The sequence below is a fragment of the Dreissena polymorpha genome, chromosome 4 (assembly GCF_020536995.1).
Source record: "Dreissena polymorpha isolate Duluth1 chromosome 4, UMN_Dpol_1.0, whole genome shotgun sequence".
NCBI lineage: Eukaryota > Metazoa > Mollusca > Bivalvia > Myida > Dreissenidae > Dreissena > Dreissena polymorpha.
The window spans coordinates 64,274,263-64,280,775 of NC_068358.1; the positions used below are offsets into that span (position 1 = coordinate 64,274,263).

The 6,513-nt window shown below is 32.7% G+C and overlaps 1 long non-coding RNA gene across 1 annotated transcript; it reads right to left on the reverse strand.

Moving 5' to 3' along the window:
• Positions 1-115: 115 nt before the first annotated feature.
• Positions 116-1,789, reverse strand: LOC127876322 (uncharacterized). Its single transcript, XR_008047796.1, has 3 exons — positions 1,689-1,789; positions 1,365-1,494; positions 116-319 (listed from the first exon to the last, which is right to left on the reverse strand). It is a non-coding gene; the product is annotated as an uncharacterized LOC127876322 (long non-coding RNA).
• Positions 1,790-6,513: the final 4,724 nt, after the last annotated feature.

Sequence of the window (6,513 nt, forward strand, 5' to 3'; positions counted from 1 at the left end):
TAAATTATGCGTTACTTTTACTACAATGCCTATACCGATGCAATGCGGAAAACTTCTTAAATATCTCGTGTTATGTGTTTGATGTTTGCACAGTAAAGCACCTTCTATTGACCAATAGAAATACGATAAGTTTTATTACCTTTTAAAATCACATAATACACCAATGTCTTTGTCGTGGTCACAACTGTGGTTTCCCCAACCGTAGTGGGTACAGTTCTGGACGGACAACGAACCATACGTACACTTGGAAACTTGCAACCAAATTTTACCCGTTGCCTTAGGGATATCGATGCGTTCTAAAAATTTACTATTGTTCAATCTGGAAGAAAAGTTGAGTTATATTGCGAACACCACATGCAAAGGGAAAATATAAAATTTATATAATTTTAGGATAAATGCAGTCAGGTTATTAAAAATAACTTTTAGCGTCAAATTCCTCAATAAAGCATGTTTACTGGACTATGGGTGTTAATGGTAAATTTTATTACGCTTTAATTAAAAATTAAACTTTAATGAACTTGTAAACACTGTTTAAACTTTCATTGTGTGCGTGCCTTATATAATTAAAGAATACTATGGTAATCATTTGCGAAAGAGCAATCTAAGATGGCTCGAATAAAGACGAATTAGAATGGACAAAACACTAAAGAAAATTAAAGGTTTCTAACCATATTATAAAATATTTTATTTCGATGCTTTTAGAAAAATAAGGATGTCGTCTCACAATGTTAGGATGCTATATAATTCTGGCAAAAATGTAATTGTTTAGACATAGAAAAAGCGTATTAAATGTATTCGTTTCATCAAATATACAGTGTTCGACGATTAAAATATATAAAACGATACCATAGACTTACTATGCTCAAACTGACATAACTTATTAAAAGTGTAAAAATATATATATAATTGAAACCCTTTGGTATGAACATGCTATATAAACGTATTAATTCACCTTACTATATTACATCCATGACAAACATTAACATATAGATGTTTGATTCATAAGAATACTTTAACTGCGAAAGAAAAAAACACGTTCATGCGCGATATGGCAACATTCTGTATACGACTTTTATGGAACTAACAATAATCTACGTAGTTGAAGAAACTGTCAAAAAACGTATCCGTTGTAAGTTTACATATTCTGTTTTAATGGTATATGTTTAGAACTTGTGTGTATAGAAATATCCTTTTCTTCTTACATACGTGTTATTCACACTTGAAATATTTGAAGGAACCAATGACATTTCATGAAATTTTCTTGCTTTTAAATTGTTTATGTTGATGAATATTATTACACAAGTAACCATTTTGATGAGTGCAAATCAGTTTTGTTCTGTTGAAAATTATGATATTTGACATACCCAAGCTGGGCGCAAATAACGTCATCCAAATAATAATCATGGTTTGGATTACAGACTGTTCCCCACACGCCATCATAAAAAACCTCTACTCGTCCCCAATTATAACCCCCATCAGCTAGACGTACAGTGCCTGTTAAATGTCAAGACATGAATCAGTTGCTATCAACGTAAGAAAAAATAAACGACAAGAAGTAATACAATGCACAGTACAACCATATACAGAAAGAAATAAGGATGGCGAAAGAAAGAAAGCACAAATGAAAAAATAAACATATAATTTAAATAATATAGCTGAAATAATAAACAATATGAAACAAAATCCACCTTGATTTGTGCTTTCAACAAGTGTAACGGTTAAGCCAACAATTATACATCCCATAATATGCATCTTTGACAACCAAATCTACAATCCAAATAAACATCTGTCGCAATGTAGAACATATATGTTATTGTACTTGGCATAATTTTCTTTCTTCCGCGTTGAGCACTTTAGCTCTTGCGTGTGTGGATATGTACATGCAAGGATGTGCGATTATTTCCCTACTCTTAAAAAATAATGTTCATGGCAAGCAAACTGGAAAGTCGCATGAACAAAGATCAGTGATTTTTCTCCAAACGATGTGCATGATAACTCGAGTTTTATACAAATGTGTACGGATTCCATACAATGCTAACATATAGTGTTATACACATATTTTCATGCAATGCCATTTGTATTTTTAAAAATAAGGACTAATGTGTATAAGTGAGTTCAGAAACGAATTTCCTAGATGCGTTTAATGCTTTATGCACTAAAACGCAGCCAATCACAAATCCACATTCTATGTCCAGACCAGATAGTACGTTGTCAAAGATGGTACGTTGGCACGCATAACGTAGTGACGATAACATTTTATTTGCAAGGTAATTGATTTGTCAGGCAAATTATATGTTGCAATAAAAAGCGCCCAATATGATTGCCTCGAGAATGTGTGAGAACATCCTACGTGTTTAAGTTGTATGAGACGAAGAACGTGGTTAATTGAATCAGGTAACATATATCTGCAGTGGAGCTCATTGGAAAGCCATATAAATTAGCAAATGCTTCACAAGTTTATTTGTCCCTAAAAACACAATTGTGGATTATAACGAGGTTAATATAAACTGTGAGTGTATACAAACAAGAAAACGTCACACAATGTGGCTTTAACAATTTGATAAAGGCTGTGAACTTTTATAGGTTTTTATTTACTCTATATAAGACGAACGTAATTCATTTGGTGTTTTTTTTTTCTTAAACTTAAAATATGTTTCCAAAGTTCATATTCTTGTATATCTATTTATGAAATAATAAACATACTATTGCGTTTTAGTTTCAGATAAACGATGCAGAATTTGTTTTCTTTAATGCTATATGTACAACATTTGTTTTTGTTTTATAAATAATCGTTCGTAAAATATCGAAAACTACAACACATATGAGTGTATACTTACAACGTTAAGTATGTTTTTTTAAACAAATTTACATAAACACAATTGGTTTTTCTTAACATATGTTTATCAACACCTTTTGTCATACTTTATTAAATATGGACTTTATTAGATTAAATAAAATCATTAACATCGTCGAAGTATGTATTGACATTTCTTAAACTATAGTATGTATATTGAACTATGTTTTATTACTGTAATACCAATAAAAATGCACATGCTGTTCCTGCGCTAGTAAACAACACAGCCTTAAAGTGTTTTGTATAGTGCTTTAAGGAAGCATTCACATCGACGTTGACGGCCAAGTTGTTCACTGAGGTTCACAAGCTTTTATTAAAAGTAAAGATACACCATCTAGTTTCACAATTCCTATCTAAAGAGTTATAATACATGTCAAATGAGTTGTTAAAACGCTTGTTCTTCAAGAATCCATCAGTATTGAATCGCGGTACACGAACACTGTGGATCAGTATTACCAAGAATCATATCCTGAAGTAAGCTTTGTATATTTATGTAAACTTTATGAACAACAAATATACCTTACTTGTGGTACAGGTATAATAAGTCGTTCAATATTTGGTTTATGCACAGGTCACGTGTTATTTGCGACCAAAGACGAAGGCAGAAAAATGCCCGATTATGAACTGTATGATAGGATTAGTATGATTGTCAGAAGATGATATCACTAGCTTGTTGTAAACACTGTATGGCACTTATATTCAGAAAATATGCTGACAGTTTAAGTCATTAAAGTGATAGTTTTAACCCTTTATTTTTATATTTTACAAGTTTGAATTTGTTCAGAGATCAAAAAGTATACGTACATTTTACAGTATGCGACGAATTCAACTATATTACTTTACAGTACGAAATTACAGATGGTCAGAGCAGGACACAGCCGTGCAGCTCAACAATAAAGTGTTCAAAAGTCGACGTTGTCTGATAGGATTACGCGAAAAGTCAAGGCCGACAGTGTATTGGGGAAGAAGCCTCGGCTATATAAGGTCAATGAAGAAGTCCTGATTTATGCTGCTACTGTCCGTCCGGATAAGACACTTGGGTTTCAGCATGAGGTATGAGGTTTAAGTTTCAGCGTATTTTATAATGCAACAAAACTAAATAAGTATAAATAAAATAATGTGTTTCTTGAATAATAAGGAAGCTTATCTAAAGTCGATTGCTCCTACAATCCCTCTCCCCCCTCATCCACCTTTGGCAACTGCGGAGCTGCGAGTATTCAAGAGGTCAAAAATCAATGACAAGCAAGCCAGAAACAATCTATAAATTAACTCATAGAAATTGATACAAGGTGTTGTTTAAACTAAATGCAACACACCATCATTATGAAAAGAACACTTATCAAAGCTGAAATCAAAGACAACGGACAATGGATTGTGAAATCGGCAGCATGTGGTTAGATGATGTATACCAGTGAGTTTGAAAGTGCACGTTTAAGCCTGTCTTTTAGTTTTGTAATGTAAGTAGAAGACCTTATTATTCGAAGTGATGCTTTAATTTATTTGTGTTAGTGTAAAGGCGTGACAAAATGTGTGACATTATGTTACTATCATCATAATCATATGTAATTCTAGTGGTAATACATACTAATCTTATACAATTTATTTTATTTTAATTAGTGAACTGCTTATAAGCAATTGACATATTATTTTTAAAATACTCACGAACATCGCATACACGTGTTTTGAGATGCCACGAGAATGTTGTTTTGAGTTTTAATTGTGTCAGGTATCGAGAATTGTGTTTTTTATTGGAGACTCGTGATCACATATGGCGAATAAATAGTTTTATCATTACAATACAGGATCCAAAGTATTTGATCATCGTTCACTAAGAAAAATTTGTTAAAACCATGTCCGGCAAATAGCTACATAAACATTGGGCTAAGAATTTTCCATATTTTTTTCAAGAGTCAAGACTATAAACAGGACTTGTTGACTGTGTTAGGTATTAGCTGCTTTAGTCAATGTTGAGTGCGAGCTTCATGTCGTAGTTATGATATTGGTTCATATTCCATTAAAAAAGACATCAAAGCACAATGCTCTATATAGATTATATATTTTTCCAATGTATATCACTCTATCAATAACCGTTTATTGAAATAGCCTTGCATATCGACTATAAATTGTTGTTTATTCATTTATTGTATTTTATATTTTATTTATTGCTTCCCTTGAATTAAATAACTAAAACACTAAAAGCATAGAATTCTTGAAGATAAACACTTATGATGTAGTGTCACAATCCTACTCCAGGTCCTGGAACAAAACCTTTATAGTTACTTAGTTTATAGTTACTTGGATCACCTTCACACAACAGGCAAACAGATTTGCGATCATCCCGTTGAAGGCAACTGTACTCGTCATCCCGTTGAAGCGTTCATTTATTCGAAGGATGAACTGCGATAGGCAGCATTTCACATCGATCAATTTGCGTCCTCCACATCTACAGTTTTATTTGGGAACTTTTTGTTCCGAAACGTTTGCCGGATACGGAGGGTGAGAGGATCAGTCATCACAAATACCATTTTTTTAGTAAAATAAGGCCACATATAAAAACCTTGATAAATCTAGACATATAGCTGTTTTTGTCCACTTTTTAGGATGTAAGGACATAATCGCCACTGTTTTGATAGTAAATACGTTAACTTTTCTTAAATTTTGATTTTATGTTGAAATAATTTGATATTGATATTGCACAAAAATGATACATATAAAATGAACAGTAAAATAAACGTAACAATTTTGTAAGATTCAGCAACGGTAAACATACCGGTCTCTGGCTTGCACAGTATTGGGGGCCCATGCCACAACAAAGCTTGTCTTTGTCACGGTCCATCAATTGCTTGAGCGTTGTCCAGGCTGGTCTTGCACAGACTCTCATGGATTACTGCAAGCTGTCTGGCAGCAATTTACTTCAAAGGCTGCTATGCTCCGTCAAAAGAAAGGTGGTCTATGGTATCCTAGAAAAGGAATATATGCACTTAAACAAACATACAATGATGTGTTTTAACATAAAACTCACAATTATAACATTAGTTGTAGTGGCACCTACAAATAGATCATCTTATTTTTCATGAAACCTTTTTTTAACATTCATGGCATTTTTTTGTAAAATTTAAATTTAAATCTGAGTAGTGTCGGGACATTTTATATAATTATTTGCTCATGTTGCAACATAAGCCTCTCTCTTTGCCAGTCCCAGCTTCTCGCTTCCGTTTTTCTTTTCCAGTAGGCACTGGCTTTTCAGATTCATCACTGGTAGGAGGTGTTGAGATTTAAAAATCAGGTTTTACATACAAATGTTTTGGTTTATGGCAACAATATTATCAATGTACTGAATATGTTTGTTTCTGTTTCAAAATTGTTTTCACAATCGAATATATATGGCTCCTCTTTTTTCCATGTAGCCACATCAAGTATGAAAATGTTAAAAGCATTATTTACACATTATTTTAATATTCTCCAAGTCAAATGAAAAAAAATGCAGCTACACAATCATATCTCTGTTGCTGGAAAGTGACAAAGTCCAACGATTTTCTGGGGAAGACCCTTCTTCGCGTACTTTTCGTTTGCTTTATTATGGTTGTATCCTAGTGAAAAAGTTAATGTACATTTTAATTTTTGTATTATTATGTTTAATCTTACCTTCAACATTCATG